Source organism: Globicephala melas, chromosome 19, assembly GCF_963455315.2.
Source record: "Globicephala melas chromosome 19, mGloMel1.2, whole genome shotgun sequence".
Lineage (NCBI taxonomy): Eukaryota > Metazoa > Chordata > Mammalia > Artiodactyla > Delphinidae > Globicephala > Globicephala melas.
Window position 1 is genome coordinate 60209973 of NC_083332.1, and position 23979 is coordinate 60233951.

At 48.9% G+C, this 23979-nt stretch overlaps 1 protein-coding gene across 1 annotated transcript in view; it reads right to left on the bottom strand.

The window, feature by feature from the left end:
• Positions 1-23979, bottom strand: part of C19H16orf95 (chromosome 19 C16orf95 homolog) — a 521908-nt gene that overhangs the window by 29198 nt on the left and 468731 nt on the right. The window contains 3 exon segments of the mRNA XM_060289339.1: positions 11033-11149; positions 16513-16628; positions 16713-16886. The gene's annotated coding sequence lies outside the window, so the exon portion shown is untranslated.

Below are 23979 nucleotides of genomic sequence, written 5' to 3' on the forward strand. Positions count from 1 at the left end.
GAAATGCAGAGTCTCAGGCTCCACCCAGACCCAGTTATTGTGAGAACAATATTTTTTCCTATTGCCTTGGGCGCTGGAATCACCCTTAGAAACAACCAGTCCTCCTGCCCCACCTACCGCACCCTGGGCTCTGACTTAATTGGTCAGGCTGTGACCTGCACATTGGGAGGGTTAAAACCCTCCAGGTGGCTCCAATGAGTTGCAAAGTTGGAGCACCCTAGTTCAGAATCTCTGCTAAATTAGACTTCTGAGAACTAGGTGGTTCTCAGAGTATCTCTTTGGGGTAAAGGACTCTTTCTTTAGTGTAAATAACATTTATATTTATTGATTGAGCAAATGAAAAAAGTCATGACAAAAAGGAGGGTTTATCAATATGAAAATGTTAACTTCCGGGAACATATTTTTGGAACACTGGGATAATGAATTGTAGAATCAATAAACAAGTCTACGGCTTCCCTGGTGGTGCAGTGGTTGGGAGTCCGCCTGCCGATGCCGGGGACACAGGTTCGTGCCCCGGTCTGGGAAGATCCCACGTGCCGTGGAGTGGCTGGGCCTGTGAGCCATGGCCGCTGAGCCTGTGCGTCCAGAGCCTGTGCTCCACAACGGGAGAGGCCACAACAGTGAGAGGCCCGTGTACCGCAAAAAAACAAAAACAAAAAACAAGTCTACTGTTGGTGGGAATGTAAATTGGTGCAACCATTATGGAAAACAGTGTGGAGGTTCCTCAAAAAAGTAAAAACAGAGCTACCATATGATCCAGCAATCCCACTCCTGGGCATATATCTGGAGAAAACTCTAAGTCAAAAAGACACACGTACCCATATGTTCACAGCAGCACTATTCACAATAGCCAAGACGTGGAAGCAACCTAAATGTCTACCAACAGAGGAATGGATAAAGAAGATATAGTACATATATACAATGGAATACTACTCAGCCATAAAAAAGAATGGAATAATGCCATTTGCAGCAACATGGATGGACCTAGAGATTATCACACTAAGTGAAGTCAGTCAGACAGAGAGACAAATACCATATGATCTTACTTATATGTGGAATCTAAAATACAACACAAATGAACTTATCTGCAAAGCGGAAACAGACTCACAGACATAGAGAACAGACTTGTGGTTGCCAAGCAGGGGGGTTGAAGAGGGATGGATTGGGAGTTTGGGATTAACAGATGCAAACTATCACATATAGAATGCATAAACAGCAAGGTCCTACTGTACAGCACAGGGAACTATATTCAATATCCTGTGATAAACCATAATGGAAAAGAATATGAACAAGAATATATATATATATATGTATGTATAACTGAATCACTTTACGGCAGAAATTAATACAACATTGTAAATCAACTACACTTCAACAACAACAGAAATAAACGAGGCTAGAATAGAATAGAAAATTCCAGACCACATCGGGGGTAGCAGGAATGTTGTTCTGGTTCTGCCGGGGTGAGGTGTAAAGCGTGTTTCTCATCGTGCATGTGGTACAGACAGGTGGATCTCAGAGGCCTGGGGGCCCCCGCGAGAGTGAGATGTGGTCCTGCCAAATTGTCCTGGGGCCCTGGACTGGGAGAGAGATGAGGTTAAGTCCCCTGGAGGTGAAAGGTCGAGCCGGCAGATTGATTAATCAGTGGCTGGGGAGAGGGTCATGAGCTGAGTGCAGGCCACTCCCCACCACCGCTGCCAGGATTCAAGGCTCTTCCCCAACGGGTAGTCTCCCCGTTCCGAGGCTGGCCCATGGGTTACACTCGGAGGGCGGGGGGCAGAGCCTCAACCTCTCGGGCTGGGTGCTCCTTTGGGGAACAGGGCTGCTAGGGTTCCGTGGGGATGCCATGAGATGATGCACAGCAGACGCTGAGCATGGCAGTGTCTGGGGCGTCTGCAATAAGCCTTGGGTGACAGCAGCCTTTGGACGACGGGCCGTGCTGTCCCAAGCCTCCTGAGGGGTCCAGGGAGACTCAGCTATGGGGCAGGAAAAGCCCAGTTCCCAGGGTGCCTTCTGAAGCCGGAGACAGAGGCTGGTCTGGGCGGGAGACGCCAGAGGGCTCGCCTGCGTTCCCAGGCTGAGATCCCCAGGGCGTCCATGGCCTCTTTTGATCTGCCTTCTCCTCTGGAGCCTCCTGTCAAGGAACCAAATCACTCTCCGACCCTGGCAGCTCCCCTGCTGCATGTCTTTCCACTGTGGGTTGGAATCCTGACTTTTCGGCCACTTTAAAGGCATGGGCCCCCTGCTCCCCACATCTGCCACTCACTTCTGTAGAGGTCGTGCTGCTGGCGTGGACGGCTGAGCGGGAGCCCCCACCCGCGGCCCCGGGGACAGGCGCCTTCCCAGAGCCCCAGGGGCCTCTTGCCAGGTGACTTCAATTTGCTGTGACCCTGTACAAAGCATCACTTTGTGTGAATGGGATGCGCCCCTGGTGACATTTTAATTACCGACCTGGGTCCAAGAGAAGCTCGGAGCATCTTGCAGGCCTGATGAGACCCACTGTCTCTACTCCCCCCACACCCTCCCAGCCGCCCTCCCCCCACGGCCTTGGGCCCCTGAAGATGCCAGGAGGAGCCGAGCTTAAGCGCTGTGAGTGGTGCGTGAAGTGGACGCACGACCGGGCCCGGCCCGACTGTTGGGTGCAGCGCTGGGTGGACGCCAGGCACCCGCTGGTCTTTGACCCTCACAGCTGGCGGGGGATCCCCAGAAGCCTACACTGGGAGAAGAATCCGAGTACAGCCCTTTCTCTGGACACGTTCTGGTCATCAAAGCAACGGAACAAATAACCCCGAAACTTAGCGGCTTAAGACAACGGTGTCTTTTCTTTCGCTTACGAGTCTGCAACTGGGCAGGGGCTGGTGGGGACCCCTCGTCTCTGCTCTATTTTGTCGGAGGCCTTGTCCATGATGGGAACTGGGGCAGTGGGGTGAGGCATCTCCCTCTGCACGTAGGTGCTCTCACTGGGCCGCGAGGAAGCCGCCTTTCCACAGGGTGGCTCAGGTGCTCTGAGAGCCCACAGGGGAAGCTGCAAGCCCTTCTGTGGCCTAGTCTAGAAGCCACCCGTGTCACCTCCCAGTATTCTACTGGTCATCTAGAACCAGCCCTGATTCAATGAGGGCCACACGAAGCACGGGCTGCTACCGCGTGCCCAGCTCTGGGCTAGGTGTGGCGATACAGCCACGAACACACTAGAGGAGGCTCTACACTAAATGGGAAAAGAGACACCGTATCGAGGGGCGAAAAGTGCTGGGAAGGCAAAAGCAGGGCCAGGGAATAGAGAGGGACTGGGGGTGGGGCGGGGTGGGTGGAGGGGGCAGTGATGTCACACAGGGGCACGGGACAGCCTCTCAGAGGAGTGGCATTTGAGCATGGTCAGAGGGACGTGAGGATGGAGGGTGTCTTGGGAAGAGGGGATGGAACAGCCAGTGCAAAGGTCCCGAGGCAGCTGTCTGTGTGTGCAAACGGTTGGTGTGTTGCAGTAGAGTGGGCAGGGGGTCGGGGGGTGGTATGTGGAGGACAGGCAGGTGGAGGTGGGCGAGGGGAGCAGGGTTTGTGGGATCTTGCAAAGGCTTCATTAATTCCAAGTGAAGGGGGAAACCACTGGAGGGTTTTGAGCAGGGGAACAGCATCTGACTTAAGTTTTAAAAGAATCGCTGCAGCTCAAGGGTGGGAAGGAGGGTGCAGGGCACTAGGAGGGAAGCATGGAGACCAGGTACGTTCTCCGCTTTCCAGGTGAGGAGGCTCAGAGATGCAGAGAGAGAGAAGTTTCCACGGCTGTTCCTCTGCCTGCAGCACCCCAGCCCTTTCCCTTGCTGGCTGCGCTCGCCCATCAGCAAGAGCTTGAATCTCTGTGACTCCCTAGATCCCTGCCTTCGGATGTCCTGGACGGTGTCCGCCTTGGTCCCCTTTCCCCGCCGTGAACCTAGCTCAGGGCAGACTTAGCATCGAATCGAACAGACGAAAGGGCTGGGCACAGTGGCCTGAGCTCAAAGGCTCGGGCCGTCCACAGCCCCACCAACCTGGACAGTAATGACACAGGTGAGAAGGAACCCAGGACAGGTGAGGCGGGCTTGTCCAAACACTGAGGGCTGAGCAAGATCGCCCGTCGTGGGAGAGATTCAATGGCGACCCTCCCCTGGGAGACATCATGGAGGGGAAAGTGGGGGGTGGCGGGTGCTGCCTGAATTCCCTTCTTTCCTGGAGAACCGACCGTCCCAAGTCAGCACCCAGGCCCAGGGTGTGTTTCTCCCATAGGAAGTATGGTCATTCCAGGTGGGGTTGGGGGACAGATCACCCCGAGGAAGCAAGGAGGGGGCACCCGAGCACCGAGCTTGAGTCTCCAAGTAGCTCCCCTCACACGAGGCCCCCTCTGTAACCAGCAGTCAGCCCCCATTCTGGGGGGGGCCCGGTGGCAGTAAGCACGGCCACAGACCACCGGGCCACTGCAGCTCTTTAATCTTCCTTGTAAGCTCTGCTCTCACAGATTTGGAAAATGCCTCTCTGATAGACTAGGGACTCACGCGACAATCATCGCCAACAGACTGGGCGTCCTGGTCATCACTCTGCCATGAGAAATAGTCACACGTGGGCTTTAACAATCTTACTTCTGTGAGGTTAGTTACCATCGGGGGAGATCGCTGCTCTGCGTTTTCAGTGTCAGGAGGAGGCGGCTGAAGCGTCTGGCCTGCGGTCAGAGCCCTGTCTGACCTCTCACCTTCCACCAAATAGTACAAAGTGGATGGTGTTTTCCTTAATAGGAATTCAGAGCAGAAGGCTTTTCCTCTTCTCTCCTCATGCACACGTCGGCCTGCAGCCGGCCTTCCATGAGAAACGCACACACTGAGGCTCCAGCTGCAGAGAGGAGGAGGAAGCGGGAGCCCCGGGGCTCCGGGCGTATGGGGTTTACCAGCATTTCAGGGTTTTCAAGCTACATCATGGTACCACTGCACCACCCTCCACCCCTTTCCTTATCCAGGCTCCCTGGCGATTTGTGGGATCCACTCATGAGGACAGAAATCTGGGGATCCTGAGGGAGGAGTAGGACCACCGCGCTCTCTGTGCCTCGGAAGGATGTCGCATCATGGGGTGAGACTGAGCATCTGGGGGTCTCTCTCCTCCCTAAACATTTCCCCACGGACTCTCAGCGCGTGTTGTGAGAAGTCTGGCCTTCGGAGGAAGTGGTTTTCATCCCTAAGACGAAAATGCTGGCGTTTAACCCAAACAACTTTGGATCAATTTTTTTCTTTTTCTTCTTTCTTACTCTCCTTTTCTCTCTTTTTGGGGAGAGGAAAGTTATTGATGGGGTAAACACAGATGTGTTTAATGTTTTAAGTCAGTTACCAGTGTATGTGGAGTCAACTAAATATCTCTGGGCAATAATTAGCCCAGAGGTTCTTCATTATGGCTGTAAATGGGAGGCCGCCGATGAGAAAGATTTTTAACGTACGGATGACAGAGTTCAGTAGTGTTGGACATTTGCTAACTGTTTCCACATGATCCTTTAACGTCAGTGAGAGTGCAGGGCTGACTTCTAAGCTCTCTGGTGAAAACCCAGAGACCATCTCCATCACCAGCTCCAAACTACTGTTAGATGCCTAGTTATACGTTATTAACTAGGCTTCTTCCGGGTCCTTTCCGCGTCAGTCCTTCATATGCAAGAGTATAAACACCTACAACATGATGGTCGTGTCAGGATGGCTGCACCCATCTACCGCAGCCCCCTGCTCTTCCTACACTGAGACGCTGACCGTCCCCTACTCTTGCATCTGCCCAGGCTGGTGACTGTAGTGCGAGCCATGCTGTGTGACAGCTGAGGCTCAGACATGAAAGGTGATGCTGCGTCCACCTGGACCCCCGGGGATGCTCAGCCTTGGAACCCAGCTGCCATCCTCTGAGGAAGCCAAACAGCCACCCGGAAGGGCCACATGTGAGCGTCCTGATCCCGGCCCATCTGAGGTCCCCACCAGCATCGACCACCAGCCAGGTGAACCAGAGGACCTTCAGACGATTCCAGCCTCCACCTGGACCAGTCCTGGGTGGTGCTGAGCGGAGTAGAGATGAGCCGTCCCTGCCAAAGCCTGCACGATGCAGAGATGTGTGAGCAAAATAAATGTCGTCATTGTTTTAAGCCACTGCACTTTCGAGGGTTTCAGTCTGCAGCAAGAGACAACTGGCACACTGGAGGTACAAACCCAGTGCACAGAGAGCGTTTTGCCCTTGGCTGGCTTGATCTTATTTTCTTTTATCTCAATTATAAGTCATTTTGTTGGATTATTATCTTGGTTCTATCATGTATTTAAACGCACTGAAAAAAAGGTTTTTTTTTTTTTTTTAAATCTAGGGCAAAATTCACAAAACATAAAATTAATCATTTAAAGTGTACAGTTCAGTGCCATTTAGTACTTTCACAACACTGTGCAACCATCATCTCTATCAAGTTCCAAAATATTTTCATCACCCCAGAAGGAAACTCTGTATTCATTGAGCAGTTGCTTCCCATTTTCCCCTCCTCCAGCCCCTGGAATCACCAGTCTGCATTCTGTCTCTATTGGTTTATCTATCCTGGACATTTCGGACACATGGAATCATACATGTTCTCCTGTGTCTGGCTTCTTTCACGGAGCATAATGTCTTCAGGGTTCATCTGTGTTGTAGCCTGTATCACAAATTCATTCCTTTTATATGGCTGAATAATATTCCACTGTGTGGATGGACCACATTTGGTTTAGCCATTCATCAGTTTCTGGACGTTTGAGTTGTTTCCACTTTTGGGCTATTATGAATAGCGCTGTTATGAATATTCAAGTATTTTCTCAAGTCCTTTGTTTTCAATTCTTTTGGGCATATTCCTAAGAGTGAAACTGCTAGGAAGATAAGAATCTTTTCTAAACACCAACAGTGCCATCTAATGCATGCAGTGGCGAGAGGCTGAGAATCTCTCACTGAATCATCTGCAGTCTCAAGCAGTGACAGCATCCCAGGTAAAACAGGACATTTAAGATCTATTCTTATGGTTCTTAAGAGACCAAAAGCTCACCCCCCCAAAAATGCTGGAGAGGGGCGTTTGCTACTGCTTGTTATTTAGATTTGTAGTCGATGAAGATGTTTTAATGACATTTGGAAAAAATATAACCCATGGTAGGTCACACTTGTAAGTCCGAATAATCAACTATTGGCAACTTCCTATGATTCCACTTAACATCCACTAGAGCAGACTCTGCATATCACAGACACTTAACCTAGCTTCATCAGATGAAGTCAGGCTATGAGGCTTGATTTTCCTGTGCGACAAGGATTCCAAAGGTGGACAGTCCAGCACACTGCAGTGGCTGACGGGCTTGTTAAGAACTGGGTCTCCTTCTGGCTTACTGCCCTTGGTCCTGAGTACAGGCACTAAGCCTGCATTTCAGGCATGGAGGAGGTGATAAGAAAAGGGGAAGAGGTGTGTGCCAAGATTTTATTTAAAACAAAGCAAAACACGCACGCACACGATAGCTTTCCTAGAAACCCACGTCTGTGGACAGACATCTGTTCACATCTCGTTGGCCAGAACCGGGTCATTTGGCTGCCTCTAACTGCAAGGGATGCTGGGTATTTCTTTATTTTGATGCTGTTTTATTTTGGAACAATTTTAGATTTTCAGAAAAGCTTCTGAGACAGTGCAGAGGGCTCCCACATACCCTGCACCCAGTCTCCCCTTCTGTTCCCCTTCTGCTACTATCTTCACAACCAGTCTCCCCTTCTGTTACTGTCTTCCATCACAATGGCACACTTTCAAAAGTAAGAAGCAACACTGATACATACAGTTAACTAAACTCCAGACCTTATTTGGATTTCACCAGTTCTCCCACAAGGTCCTTTTCTGTCCCAGGGTCCCATCCAGGGTCCCACACTGCATTTAGTCATCACGTCTCCTTAGCCTCTGCTGGGCTGTGACAATTTCCGAGACTTTCCTTGCTGTCATGATCTTGACAGTTTCAGAGAGGAATGGTAGGATGTTTTGTAGAATGTCCCCCAGGTTGAGTTTGTTTGTCAACTGGGCTTTTCTCATGCTTTGACTAGAGTTATATGCACAGAGATATTGGGGCGGGGGCATCATATCCACATGACTTACCACTGGTGACGTTGCCCTTGGTCACCTGATTAACATAGTGTCTGCCGGGCTTCTTCACTCTAAGGCTACTATTGGTCTCCATCCTTTGGAAGCAATGCAGTAATTCAGCGCACACTCGAGGGCGGGATGAGGCTCCACCTCCTGGAGCAGAGAGCGTCCACGCAGATTATTAAGGATTCTTCTGGAAGGAAGAGTGACGGCTCTGCTGTCACCCTGAATAAAATCGGGGTCCTCTTGGTAAGGAAGTAGGGGAGCATGGATATTCCATCCTCAGTTGTGAATGGGGGTACCAGCATTTGCCTTATCTATGTGGATAAGAGGATTTTTACTCTACTTTTTAATGCTGGGACTTCCGGAAGCTTGGAATAATGGTTGGGGTTCTTATCTGAGGTTGGCAAACTTTGACAGGTGAGTTTATTTATTCAGGACTTATGTACTGGAGATGGGGACAGTCACTGGGGCCACAATCGTGCATGGATTGTGGCAGACACAGCTATTGTCACCCAGTATCACTTTCCCTTTCCCTTAGTAATAGAATCCCAGGGCTTCAGCTGGGTATGTGGCTGTCCAGGTAAGGACTTCATTTCCCAGCCTCCCATGCATGGTCGTATGGCTAACTTCTGGCCAGTGGGATACGAGTGCAAGTGACGTAGCCAACATCTGAATTAAGCCATGGACCAGGTCTCCAGGATGGATAAGTGGGAAGAAGAAGGGACCGCTGGTTCTTACTCTTTACTGGAGTAGAAGCTTTTGGTATGGTGGCCCCTTGGGTCAAAACTGTGGCATCAGTGATTGTAAGATACCCATAAATTCTACCCCTGCGGGTGACTCAGATGACGGTGAATTCACCAAAGAGAACTCTGTCCTGGGGCCACCTCTTATTGTCTGTGTCAACCTGAGCAAACCACACCACTTCTGTGCCCCTCTGTGAACTTCTCTGTGAGTGTCAAGGCCTCTCTCACAGATAATCAGGGAAATCCAATGCGCTGAGTATGTAAGATACTCAGTACGGTGCCTGGAAGGTAGTGTCTCACAAATGTTCGCTTCTATTTTTGTTATTGTTATGATTATTACCACAATGTTTGTAGAATTAGAAAAAAACATTTATGATAATAGGGTCAGAGACCATAGTCTTCCTCTGTTTTTTGTGGAGTTTTTTGGCGGGGGGGGGGGGTGGTCTGTTTATTAAACATGACTCTAAACTGTAGCCCTAACAAGGCTAGTCTTAAATGTATGAAACGATTTCCAAATTTGGGACCCATGAACCACTTCAGGGCACGGGAATTAGTCTGCATTCCAGATCAGTTAGGGAAATAGTTTGCAGCAACTACGACATTTTGGAACACATCAAATAAGAAGAGAGATGACTGTTGTATGTCAGAGTCAGAAAGAAAAAGTAAGGCATTTCTGTGTGATTTCAAGAATGGTTCACTCACAGAGTCCCCCCTGGAGACGCAAGAAATAGCAGGCCTATGTCAAAACCACAGTGAACTTTTCACTGACTCAAAGACCTCCCACCCAATCCCAGGGGATGGGGTAATTCAGTGGAGATTAAAGGCTCACTCAGTCCTGGTAACCAGAGAAACGCAAGTTCTATTAGGTTACCAGTTCCATTTTTCTGCCAAGCAAAAAGGCAGAGTTTCCCTGGAGGAGACAGAATATTTGCTCTCAGCCAAAAGACCCCAGAGGACCAGAGCTGTTTAACCGAGATTACGAAAAAGAAAAGAAGTTAAACTGCACAGCTTTGCTGGGCCTGGACCTTACTGCCAGCCCCACACTCTGAGCTAAAGCCCCTGGCATTTAAATCAATGAAAAATGAATAATGCACTTAGTTAAACATTTCCTCCCACCATGAAAGTCCTCGGTCACCCTAATTTCTTTCTCTCCTTGACATTTTCACTTCTTTTTCTGACCAGATATCCAAAATGAAATCTGGCACTCTGAGGACAAGTGCTCTCTACGCAAGTTTTCGCCAGCGTTCTATTAGGAGCTTTGAAACTCAACACCCTCTTTTTATCCCATATTACTTCCTCCCCTGGAACTGTTCAATCTCTACTCAGCAATACCATTAGACTTTTCACTTCCATTTTTTTAAAAGCTGATAAAAATGTGTAGGTGTTTGAACCCCATCCAGGGAGGTCGGCTTCCAAGCTCAGCAGAGAGCAGAAGGCTGCATTGGGTGTGTAGGGTGCTGCCGGGCGCTGGGTCCCCTCCCTGGCTGCCCGCCCATGCCTTCGGGGTAGGGAGGTGGCCCATTGTGGGCACATGTGTGGCCTTTGCCGCATGCTCTGGGGATGGTGGGATCATTGCACAGATTTTTACGTGGCTGGAAGTGCTTGTTTTCATCTTCCTGGTAAGTGGCTGAACTTTGTAAAAGAAGAGAGTGACTTAGCAGGAAATGGTGGGACTAACACAGTATTGTATCATGTGGAGCCGGCCAATGTATTCACGCTTTTCCCCTTCTTTCTCAGGGAGGGGAGTTGCCAGCTTTGTTGCAGGGGAGGGAGGGGCGGAGGAGCCTGTGAGGTGTCCACGGAAGACCTGTGGCCACCCTGGGAGAAGGGGGAACTCTGTTTCTGCAGCAGACGGTGGCCTGTCCCCAGAGCCCGTCCCTGTTCCACCTCTGCTCTTGTCTGCCAACACCTCCCAGAGGCCTTGCACCCGGGCTCCGGTGTAGGTTTGCCCCACGGGGAGCCCTGGCTGAGACCAGAGGTGGAGAGCTCTCTCCATCTCAGCTCTCTGCATCTGAGCCTCCTTGGTGCTTCCAGCCCTTCCTCCGTGGTCCTCAGATGGACCGGGGTCAGCCCCTGCTCTGCTATTGCCTGGCGAGGGGCGAGCGAATCCGTCTCTCTGAGCCTCAGTTTCCACAACCATTCAGTACAGCCACTCGCACCGACCTGGCACCTGGCTGGGACTCACCGAGACCATGGTGGTAAAGCACTGCTCAGCATCTGGTCCCCGCGGGGCTATTCTCATCTGCGTTGGGAGTCGCACGCAGCCCACCACCTGTGCCATCCGAGTGCCACAGGTTCAGTGCTGTTGAAGGACAAAGCAAGCAGTTAAACTGAAGATGCATATATTGATCTCTAGCATTGGATGTTATTTTAGTGATTTTTATCAGAGCATCTCCCCTTCCCTGGCCCCTTCGGCATTCCTTCTGTGATCTGACAAGGAATTGTGTCAGGGGAATACTGCCTGTGGCTATTGGGTGACCGACTGGATCTATGCCCCGCCCTTACCTCTGCAGCAGCTGGTCAGCTTTTCCTGTCACTCAGCCAGCATCTCAGGCACTGCTGTGTGGGGGTCAGTCATGACAGGGAGTCGTCGACAATCACAATTACAACAGCAGCTGGTATTTACCGAGCCCCCTTCAGTGCAGGTTCCCAGCAAGCGTCGTATTGGCTTTTGTCATCGATTATTCTCCTATTTCACAGATGTGCAAACTGAGGCTCCAACTGGCTGAGAAACTGTGCTAAGTGCACACATAACAGCAGCTGCCCTGCGTGTGCTGCTTGTTCCCTGGACACACACGTTCTCTTGGTCCTTCTGTACTCGGACTTGGTCAGTCCTGAGGCTGATACCAGGAGGGGAGTGCCGTTGTCACATTCATGTTGCAAAGGAAGCAACTCGAATACGTGACCTCACTGCCAGGGCCCGGCTGCTAAGGGCAGGAGGAAACTTGCATCCACCTGGGAGCTGGACACAGAGCCCGCGCTCCTGGAGGCAACGGGGTCAGCACCGTCTGAGTCTGGGTCTTCCCAGAGCACAGCCTGACATGTGGCTTGGGCAGTGGTGTGCTGGGAGTGAGACGGGGAAGCCAGAAAGGCAATAAACATTCATTGGCGATGCTTTCCTGCTGTGGGCATGCGGGCGGGCCAGGGCAGGGTCCACTGAGGGCCCCGAAGCTGGGGACGCGCCCTGGGATGCGCCTGGGGGCACTGACTCCTTGCCCCGTCTGGCCTGTCCTGGGTGGGGTTGAGAAGGTCCTCAGGAAGCCGTCGGCATGTGTGATGCGGCCTGCCGATGACCTGTGGGGGCCGAGGGCTGCTGGGCGGGCTCCGAGGTAAGTTCTCTGTCGTTAAGCCCCTTTCACACTTACGGTGCCCGGGACTCAACCCAAGTCCCATCAGAAAGGAGCTGGAGGACATGATGGCAGTGGACAGGACCCTTGCTGGGGGTGTCACTGTGGACTTAGCCCCTGCCCAGCACCCACAGGGAAGCAGAGCCAGCACCAGAGTCCGCTGACATCCCAGAGGGCCACACTCTGTCCTGGCTTCTCAGACCTCACGCAGACGGCAGGACATCAGGAGGAAAGGTCAGGCCCGTCTCCTCCCGCTGCTCCAAGTTCCACGCAAGGGGACTCAGCACGATCAGCCTCAGGGGCTTTCGTTGCGGATTGGCCACTCCCTCAGCGGATGCTCTCCGCTCCTCTGGGACCTCAGGATCTGATGATGAGAGTGACGGATGCCAGTCCTCGGCTGACAGGCACAGCCAGGGGCCCCGCACCCTCGGGGAAAGTGCACTGTCAGGGCCGGGTCTCTCCTGGTGCCTGACCCCAGCCAGCGTGGGGCTGGGAGCCAGGTACAGAGATGCGGCCGGCGTCGCTCCTGGCTGCGGGCAGCTGCCCCAGGAGAACATCGTTCACGGAAGAGCAGAGCCTGCAGAGACCACCTGATCCGCTTCCGGAGCGTTCAGAAGAGAGGGGAGTGCGCAGTCCTGCTGAGGTTTAAGTGAGTGTAAGCCTTGTGACGGCACTGGGTTCAGCGCTTACAAATACTAACTCACTGAACTGCAACAACCCCGCGGGCTAGGGTTGCTCTTTATCCCACCTGCTGCAAAGAAACTGAGGCTCGCAGGGGTTAAGTGCCTTGCTGAAGGTCACCAGGTGGTCTGGCTTGGAAGTTCATACGTGAAATCCCTAGGCCATGCGGCCTCAGCTCCATTCGGAATCACAGCAAAGTGTAATAGAGAAAAAGCCTCTGGAATAGCTCATATTCACAGTGTTTATTAAGTGCCAGGCTCCAGGGGAAGTGCTTTCTGTGGCTTCTCCACTGAATCCCGACAGCAACCCGCGAAAGTGGCACAATCTGCATCTCCATTTTGCAGATAAGCAAAGTGAAGCTCAGAGAGGTTGTGTAACTGTCCCAAGGTCACTCAGGTTGGAATCGTGGAGCTGGGATCTGAACCCTGGCGATTGGGCTCTGAGCTCACCCTCTTGGGGGAGTGTTGACTTCTAATGCAAGACCCAAGGGACAAGCCACATGATCTCCCAAAACACACTTTTACCATTAAAATGGGAAGTGTCGATGTTTTCAGGCCTGTCCCTGTGTCTTGTTCATCCACGGTCCAAGCGCTAACAGAGCGCACGGGGTCAGCACTGACTGAGGGGGTGTGAGCTCGCTTCATGATTGGCCCCTTGGGAGACACCGGCTCCTCAGGAAGGAACCACAGAATATTTTCCGAGATGCCTCCAGGTTTAGCTCATCCTTCAAAGTGTGCCTGATGGAATAATCCCCCCAAGAGATGCTCCAGAAAACCAGAGTTCCAGGGCCAAGTATGTTTGCAAAAGCGCCGAACGCTACACTCCCTCCTGGAGATTCCAAATGCCCCTCAGCCCGTGAGAGGCGGTAGAGGTCGTAAGATGCGTAAGTTCCGGGGATCTAATGTACAGCGGGGGATTACAGCTAATAATACTGTGTCACGTATGTCGCTGAGAAAGTAGCTCTTAAGTGTTCTCACTACAAAAAGAAGTAGTAACTGCGCGCCAGGCTGGAGGCGCGACTAGCTGATGCTGAGCTGGTAATCATTTCGCTACATATAAAGGTATCACATCAACACGCTGCACACCTTAAGCTGACACAATGTTAAGTGTCAATTATATCTCAATAAAGCTGGGAGGAAACTAAGGCACACCTCTCAAAGAAAAAATAAATAAAAGAAGATGTTTCTCAGACTGATTCTTTACCCAACACAAGTTCATGTGCCAGATGCACACTGAGGCCAAACAAACATCAGAGTTTGGAGCAGAGAAAGGTTTGCTGCAGGGCTAAGCAAGGAGATGGCTGACTCTTGCCTCCAAAACCGAAACTCCCTAACGCGTTTCAGCAAAGCATTTTCAAAGGCGAGGTGAGGGAGGGGTGTGGTTAGTTGTTGCAAACTTCTTGGTTTCGGAATCCTTTGTTCTTGCAGTCTTTATTTGTTGCTTTAAAAAAAAAAAAAAAAGATGAGAAACTATGATACTATAACGGTCCTTCCAATAAATCCACAATAGACAGCATTATGGGGAGGAATAGATAAATCATCTAGTGTTCATTAGCTGGAGATTTTTATTTTATTTATTTATTTTAAAAATAAATTTATTTGTTTATTTTTGTCTCTGTTGGGTCTTCGTTGTTGTGCGCGGGCTTTCTCTAGTTACGGTGAGCGGGGGCTACTGTTTGTTGCGGTGCGTGGGCTTCTCATTGCGGTGGCTTCTCTTGTTGCGGAGCACGGGCTCTAGGCATGCGGGCTTCAGTAGTTGTGGTACATGGGCTCAGTAGTTGTGGCTCGTGGGCTCTAGAGTGCAGGCTCAGTAGTTGTGGCGCACGGGCTTAGTTGCCCCGCGGCATGTGGAATCTTCCCAGACTAGGGCTCGAACCCGTGTCCCCTGCGTTGGCAGGCGGATTCTTAACTACTGTGCCACCCGGGAAGTCCTGGAGATTTTTTTTTTTTTTTTTTGCGGTACGCGGGCCTCTCACTGTTGCGGCCTCTCCAGTTTCGGAGCACAGGCTCCGGACGTGCAGGCTCAGCGGCCATGGCTCACGGGCCCAGCCGCTCTGCGGCATGTGGGATCTTCCCGGACCGGGGCACGAACCCGCGTCCCCTGCATCGGCAGGTGGAGTCTCAACCACTGCACCACCCGGGAAGCCCCCTGGAGATTTTTAAATACACACTTTTAGACCCTGAGAGCTCAAAGAGACAAAAATAATACATATATGCACAATAACATAATAACTAAGTTTGCTCTAGTAGAAGTGTATAGAACTTTATGCCCAACAAACAATATAGTGATTTTTTTTTTTTTTTTTTTTTGCCACATTGCACAGCTTGTGGGATCTTAGCTCCCCACCCAGGCAGTGAAAGCGCTGAGTCCTAACCACTGGACCGCCAGGGAATTCCCTACAGTGCTATTTCTACCCTGGCTCTTAACACATTCCTTTCTTCTTCCTACCTTCCTTCTGCTCAGCCCTCTGAACCCCATTCTGTTCTTTTCTGACGCGTTCTCAGTGTACTGTATGATTTTAAAATGGCTTGTGCTAAGCACTGAATGAGTATTGAATGGCGTTTGCAAATTGCTTTGAGCTTGTGGCTTTGACGGAAGGGTTATGTAAAGTATTGATAGCTGAACCACTTTCTCAGGGGGCGGGTTTGAAAACATGGCAGATCAAAAGCTTCTTAAGAATGTGTACGGGTATGTGTTGGGAGTCTGCTCTGTCCAAAGGAAATCTCTGGCAGGTATTAATTTGAGGGAGAAAAAAGGAAGTTTTTAAAGGCAAGTCATCACTAGGAGGAAAAAAAGGGAAAAGGAAGAAAAATTACAGCATGTTTTAATTGTGACTCGGAAACTTTATAAACACAATTTACACATGTATCACTTATAATCATTTTCCTGGCCAGAGCAATAATTATGATAAATCCTTTGTCAACCCTGCTTAGGGGTCTTTATGAAGTAGTCGGAAATTAGTTCACATACTAGAGAATACTTCAATAAAAATCCGATCCAACCCAGCCTCTCCGCACATGGAATTCCACACGGCTCGTAATCAGATGTTCACCAAATCACACTTTTTCACTGCCAAACGCCTTGCCAGGTTAGCATAAACAAGTCTTGAATTCATTAAGTCGCATTTTTTAGTCTTCTAATTAGCTAAAAGTTGTACATTTCAAGCACAGCATGTCAAGAACTCAATGTCAAGGTATAATGATACGGCAAAGGTGCAAAAGTCATGGCCTTTTGTCAAAAATGTTGGTTGATGACTCTCTGCTTAACTGGTCTTGGGCTGGCTTTGGGAGATGTGTAGAGAGGGGCTGGCAAGGAAGCGTTCTTAACACATGGTCCTTCTTCCTAAAAAGTCACCCACTCCAATCTCTATCTTTTCCAACACCATCTGAGGTTGTGTTGCTAGAAATTAGGTCCTCCCACACATTCACCTAATGTGAAAATTTTTTTTAAAACACTTTCAGTTTTCTTCCCCCTCAGTGATTTCACATCAGCAAACTCAGCCGCAATCCATGTCTTATCATGATCATGTTGAAACATAAACATTTCTCTCAATAATGTTTCACACACTCATCTGCAGTGCATTCATGCAAAAATGACAGCGTCCCCATAGTATTCCAGCTCATTTGTTTAAACTTACAGTTAAGTAGCTTCAGACCACGTAGAGAAGACTCAGGGTGGGGACAGCAAAAGCAGATTCTAAAATGTCAGACCTTAAAGACCACCAAATCTGATTCTCTCCTGTGTTACTGAAAGCTGAAAAAAAAATCCCAAAACCAATCAGGTTCAAAAACAACAACAAAAAAGTGAAAGCTGAGACCCAGAGGGGAGGAAACTCACTCAAGTGTACATGGTTGATTAGCAGCGGAGTGGGAATTGAAGAGGATAATCACATGTCTTTCAGAGCATCCTTCACTTTGCTGAGATGCTTTGACTTTCTGATCTCATCTCACACTCCGAGGAGCCCGTGAATCAGGGAGCTGGGTGCCATGCCCCCATCTCACTGCCGAAATACTGAGGAGAAAGAAGGCCAAAGGTCCCGCATGAGTACACGTAACCACTGGGTGCTAAGGCTACAATCCAACTCTCCTTAAGTTCAGATCATGCCCTTTTCATTAGATCAGGGGATCCTGGGGGTTTTCATAAAGGAAAAGGAAGAGTGTCCATGAGGCAGTGGCTTTCAAACATTTTAAAACACATCCCTAATAAGAAGTCATTTTACCTGGGTCTCTGGGGCAGTGGAGGATGCTACCTGGCCTCCATTCTCTCTTTCTTGCTTTTAGTGCTAGAACCCCCTAAGTTTGAGTGGGCACCCAGTCGCTCAGCTGGAAGACTACATTTCCCATCAGTCTCTCCTAGCAAGTGGGTATGACCTGGAGGCTACCTTCCGGCCTATAGGATGTGGGAAGAAGTGTGTGCACCTCAGGTGGGGCCCTTGGAAGAGGAAAGCACCTGCCTTCCGCTTCCTCTCCACCCTCTCCTGTGGGCCGTACGGCTTGCTTCAGGCGGGGGCCAGGCCAGGCCAGGTTGATGAGGGTCACACCCAAGGGAGGTGGAACACCCTGGGAAGGATCTGGGGGTCTAGATTATCCCACAGAGCACAGCTGTCTACTATCCCTGGCCCCCCTGCCCACCTCTGGTTGGGTGCAGACAGGGAAGAAAACTTCTACCTTGTTGAGCCACTATATTGTGTGTCCCTTTAATACAGCAGCATAGTGTAGCCCTGACTAACGTACCCAGGCTACCCTCACACACACAAGTGCATACTCATGTGCACGCACACACACACACACACACACGCACAAAACAGATGTTTCAGAGATGAAGCCACTGCTTACCATGTGAATAGTGCCTTGGTCTAGCCCATTCCATTCCATTCCATTCCATTCCATTCTGCCCTGCTCTACTTTTTTTTTAAAAAAAAAAAAAAAAAACAGATATGGCTCCTTCCCCTGACCTCATGATCCACTAATGGGTTACGACCTGCAGGACTAGAGCACTTGTCTAGCGACAATGCATTAAACTCTGCCGAGGGACCCTCGAGCAAAGCACTTTGCAAACAGAGGTGGAAGGAAGCACCTAGCCCGGCAGTTACGACAGATATGCACAAATGCAAAGCAGCACGGAGCTCGGGAACGACAGGGGCACACTGTGGGCTGGTCTCTGGAGTCGGTGGATGCCGCCCGCAGGGCTCCGCGGAGGTGGGTTCATAACGGGACGGGCACTGACTTTGCATCCAGTAGCGTTAAAGCATCCCGAGAGTCCAAGTGTGCACCTCTGCACTCTCCAGCCACGCTGGCACCTTTATGCACTCAAGCTCAGGTGTGCCAAGGACCAGGTGCCAGGAATAACGAGGCCCTGCTCCTCTGGGCAGCTCACTCAGACCACTCGTTCTCTGCTTTCCATTTTCTGGGAGAATTTTCACCTTCCTCGGGTCTGCTCCCACCTCTCCCCTCCTCTTGGCTAACTTTACAAGCAACAGTGGCATTGTAAGAAAGAGTCCTTTGGGCTTCCATACTGGCCGCGTGGCCCTGAGGAAGTTAGGGGACTTTTCACCTGTAAACTGGGTGCAGTGGCACCTGTCCAGAGAGGACCGAACTCCAGTGAAAAGAGTCAGGTGGCTGGTGTCCTTGAGCATCTACTACGTGACAAGTATTAACTCGGGTACTGGGTTCAGAGAGCATAAAAGCGGTGATGTATGTAGGGTGCTGAGGAGGGGTCTGGCTGGTTCTCGGGTTGTGATGTCACCTATCACAGTGTGGCTTTTACCACCATTCTCGGATACTTGGCAGGTAGCAAAGGGTGGAGAGAGGATTTTCACCTGCAGAGCTGACAACAGAATGAAACTTTCATGGCAGTCAGGGCAGCCTCAGAGGGGAACTTTCCATCTCAGCAAGAAAAGGCATTCATTTCTACCTGTTTGGGTTGATGGATTTGTCCACTGAAACCCGTTTGAAGAATATATATATATATATATATATATATATATATATATATATATATAAATAAAACGACATTTAGTTTATTTTGAGTTAAAATAAACCTCAGTAAATATTTTTGTGATCTCTCCTTACCCTGCCACAAATAAAATATAATGAGCTCGACGTTTAGATAATCCTCTGATTTTTCTCAGTAGACATTTTAGATAAAAGACAAAGAGTTTCTTATTTTGGGTTCATAAAACATTCTACATTTATGGCTTCATTTTTCTGAAATCCAGATCAAAGCCTGGCTGTGAAATTTTACTGTCCCACTGCTCACGGGTCTGTTGACTTACTGCATACTTCAAAATTCCCTTCTTCCCTCTAGACCCTCTGACCACCTTCTTTTTTTTTTTTTTTTTAAAAAAAAGGACATTTGCATTTGGTGCTATTCAGGACCTTGAAGATGTAGATTGGCAGACTGAGGCTGGGGGAGCTGAAACAACATTTTCCTGGGTTCTAATTAGAAGAATTAACTGTATTCATAGCAAGGCCCTCTCCTAGAGCCCCTGATTCCCCCATGGAGCAAGATGTTCTTGTGCTGAATGCAAGTGAGGTTGGTCATTCATAGCCTGTGATCTCCGCCCCCTACCCCGTTCACTAGATGCCTTTATGATCTTTGTTTATATTAATCCCCAAAGAACTAAGCTTCATTTCATTTTATTTGGTAGAGAACCCCAACAGCGAAAAGTTCAGGAGACCCAAATGTTTCCATAATTGCTTTGAGTTCTGAATGTATTTCAGGCTGACAGCAAAGATAAAAAGCCCCTTGCGGTCTGGTGAGGGGAATAATTTTTCAGTGCTCTGTGTGGGAAATTGAGCCTGGGCTGTAACGGGGTGGGTTCAGGGAGGCTGGAGTTCTCAGACTGCAGTGAGATGGGCCCCGGCTGTCACTTTAAATCATCCCTGCATTTCAGGCCTTGGTATCAATCACACCTCGGGTGAACAACACCACGTTGGAAACAAATTTGGGGAGAAGCAAACAGGGGGCGGCCGGGCTCTTGTTTACGTCTTCTGTCGTGTTTCTTAAATTGTTCACATTTTCTTTTTCCACCCACATGGATAATTCCTGCTTTCAGCGGTGACGGAAATGAACAGGGGCCAGAATACTACAAGCTATTCCCATGATGATTGCAGCTGAGACCACAGGCCAAACCATGGATGTGTCATGAGAAAAGCCGGGTCCTGCACAGTTTCCTGGGCTGCAGAGGCTCCCGGGAAGTTTGGAGAACTGGGGTCTTCCTCCCCCATAACAGGGTGGATCCCCCCAGGATCTGCTCTTTGACACTGTTTCAACTTTTTACCTTTATTTTTCCCATCTGAATAATGGGTCCATTTTGTGTTGCCACTTCGTATAATTCTAAAAATCTCTGCAAATAATTTCAATATGGCTGTGAAATACACAGGAAATTGAGATCCTTAGAGCGAGAAGAGTCCTGCATAGGGCATTTTCCTAGGAACTCAATGATCATGGCGCTAAACTTTTCCAGTATCTGAGAAGCCATTCCCACATGGAGTTCAGTTTGGGGGGAGATTTCAGGAAGTACTTAGTTTGAACAGTGGTTCTCAAACTTTTTGGTCTCAGAACCCCTTTACAATCTTAAAAATCACTGAGAGTCCCAAAGAGTTTGGTGTCTTATATCTATTATTATTCACTGTATTAGAATTTAAAACTGAGAAACATTTAGAATATTTATTTTAAAATAGCAATAATAAACCCATAACCTGGGGCTTCCCTGGTGGTGCAGTGGTTAAGAATCTGCCTGCCAATGCAGGGGACACGGGTTCGAGCCCTAGTCTGGGGAGATCCCACGTGCCGCGTAGCAACTAAGCCCGTGCGCCACAACTACTGAGCCTGCGCCCTAGAGCCCACGAGCCACAATTCTGAGCCCTGCGTGCCTAGAGCCCGTGCTGCACAACAAGAGAAGCCACCGCAATGAGAAACCTGCGCACTGCAACTAAGAGCAGCCCCCGCTCGTCACAACTAGAGAAACCCGCGCACAGCAACGAAGACCCAACGCAGCCAAAAACAAATAAATAAAATAAATAAATTTATTTAAAAAACCCCATAACCTACATAGTTCACTTTTAATGAAAAATAACAGTATGTTCCCACCGCCCCCCCCAAATCAGTGAGAAGAGTAGCATTGTTTTAGCATTTTTGCAAATCTCTTTGATGTTTGTTATAATAGAAAACAACTCAATTTTTAGTCTGCTTCTGACTTTGTTGTAATATTGGTTTGGCCACAAAGTTCGTTCGGGATTTTCTGTAACGTCTTACAGAAAAATCCAAATGAAATTTTTGGCCAACCCAATACGTTTTGATTGAAGCATAAGAAGAAAATCAACCGCACACAGATAGTTGGAGAAGGGAGGAGTATTTTGATAAGGTTCTCCGGATCACCGTAGCTTTTCTTCTTTGATACTACACCAAAGTTTGACAAGTGGCGGTTTCGTAAAGGTTAGTTGCCATGTGGAATCTGAAACCCTGCGAATGGACTTTTGATTCTCTGGCACATTAAAATCCGTTGGTGTAACTGGCGTCTCTGGCACTCTGAGTGGACCTTTTACCCGAGGAAGGAAGGAAATCACCAAGCGCCCAAGCGCGCCCATTCTTTCTGTTACATCATTGAATTCTTTCCCGCATTCGTCCATTATTGAACTGAGCACATAAAATAACCAAATACTATACGAAGCACTGGCAAAAGGTGAAGTTGTCAAAGACCAGCTCCCGCCTCCAAAAGGAGCTGTGAAACGGAAGGAGGCTGAATGGGAGGCAGACAGACCTCGGTTGAAATCCAGCTCAATCTTTCACTGTGTTGGTGTTCAGAAGTAAACAGATGTGTGAAGCGCTCCTTAGAAAACAAAACGATTTGAGGTTCAAACAAGTTTGTGAAGCACTTCCTCCCTCATGAAGATTCTGAATGCACAATGGGAAGATAAGGACTCTAAGTCCTTTAGTAAAGAAACTTGCTTAACCCAGCATCTTCCAAACTTACTTCATCACGGGCTCTTTTTCACGAAATGCCTGCTGGCCTGTTGACTGAGCATGAGAACGTCAGACTTGGGGAATCAGACTCGGTTCTGGTGGGGTCTCCTAAATCGCTGGGTACCCTGGAGAATTCTCACCATCAGTGGGCGCTGGGGACAGTAAGACCTGCTCTGACTGCCTTGCCCTGGGTTATGCCATTTAATTCTTAGAGCAACCTTAGAGGGGAGGGTATCACTACACCTGCTTTACAGCCGAGGAAGCAGAAGTTTAGGGAGGATAATAACTAACGAGGTTGCTCATTGGGTTTCTGGTGAAGCCAAGACTCGACCCAGATCTGGCTGGTAGACACCACCTTGCCTGAGGGTCAGGGTCTCCTTGCTTGGTCTTTTGCATTGACTCACATTGAATTCTTATTTGCATCTTGCATTTTATCCAATTTTTGGCCTCTTATTCTTATCTCTTGGCTGGATTGCAAGCCCCTGGAGGGGTCAGGGATGGCTTCTTTGCCCGTTGATTTCTGCTCAGTGCCGTCTCTGTGGTGGGTGTTCAACGATGTGCATTAATGGAATGACTGAGCCCACACTGGGCTTCTTTTCCAGCCAAGTGCTCCATTCCGGGTGCCCTGAGTGTCCGTGCTCTGGTCTTTGGGGCAGGGGTGGACCAGAAGGCAAGCGGATTGTTTTTCTCATCCCTCTGTGAATGCTGCTTAGCATTGAACCCGCCCTGTCTACACACTTAATGCTATGTCTCCCAGCTGCAACCATGCAGAAGACACAACCCAGAGACCCCGCTGTTGTCTCGTCCATGGGGAAGGGAAGACGTTCTTCTAGCGCACACGGCCACAGAAGAGATATGAGCCATTAGATGGGCAGCTCCACGGATACGATGCCTAAGAAAAGGGTCAATTCCTTGCTCAACTTCTTAAAGAATGTGTTTGGAAGTGTGATTTTATTAACTCGTTTGCACATCTTCATTTGGTTTCTACCATGTTCTCAGCACCATGCGTTATTCCAGAGAAGTTTAAGACCCCAGTCCATGAATCTACTCTGAATTTATTTAATCAGAGTTTCTTTGCTGTCAGGGTTTCCATAGATTTTTTTTTTAAAAAAGAAAGCCAGAGATCTGATTCATTTTCATGAGTATTTCACGTGAACCTGCTTTCTATCAAATCATCTGTGTTTCCTAATCTACAAAAAGATGTGTGTTAATTCTTTTCTTTCTCAGAAAGTGTTTGTGAACTTTCAAGGGAAAAAAAACTTGGAAAAATGAATAGCAATTTCAGGAATTTCCAGAGTAAATGAGGCTTTGAGCAGAGCCTATGATCAGTGTGCATAATTCATTAAAAACAAATCACTCTGCAAAATTGGGTAAACCGACATCCTAAGACTGTCTCTGTGTGCCATGTGGCGGCCATTTAGTCCATGGCTGTTGCTAATGAAGCTCTTTATATAAATTTGAGAGTAAACAGATTTGGACAAATTTATTTGCTGGGAAAGCAGCAGCCGCTATCCCTGCCCAAATCACACAGGCCCTTAAAATGTGGTTTGGAGAAAATTATCCTTCTAGAGACGTGTGTGTGTGTGTGTGTGTGTGCGCGCGCGTGCGCGCATGCCCATGCGCCCTGGTGTGCATCGTGTAGAATTATTCTGCATTATTGCAAAGCTCTGGAGACAGAGACTCTATGTTTTAAATAACTAATCGCTTTCAAATAGGGGACCAATTAAGAAAACAAGAGCAGTCATAGAACTGAGCTTGTGCTATAAGAACAGCGGATAACATAGTGAACCCTGTTCTATGCCTCGTGTCTTATCATCTTCTCAGCAACCCTGTGAGATACTACAGCCCAGGCTGAGCTAGGGGAAGGGATCTGCACTTTATACGTTAAGCATCTTGCAAGCAGCAGACTGAAGACTGAAGAAACTCAGGTTTTTGAGTCCAAAGTATGTGCTTTGAGTCCAAAGTATTGCACTTTATTCATAAATCTGGAAGATTCTTCGGAAGAAAATGAAACTGAATATCTTATTTACCAATTTGAATGTAAAAGGGCAATTTTGGACCCATGTGTTCCAGATTAGATGTGGGCCATGTTCATATTCACCTCCAAATTGCATTTTATCTTTTGTAGATAGGCATG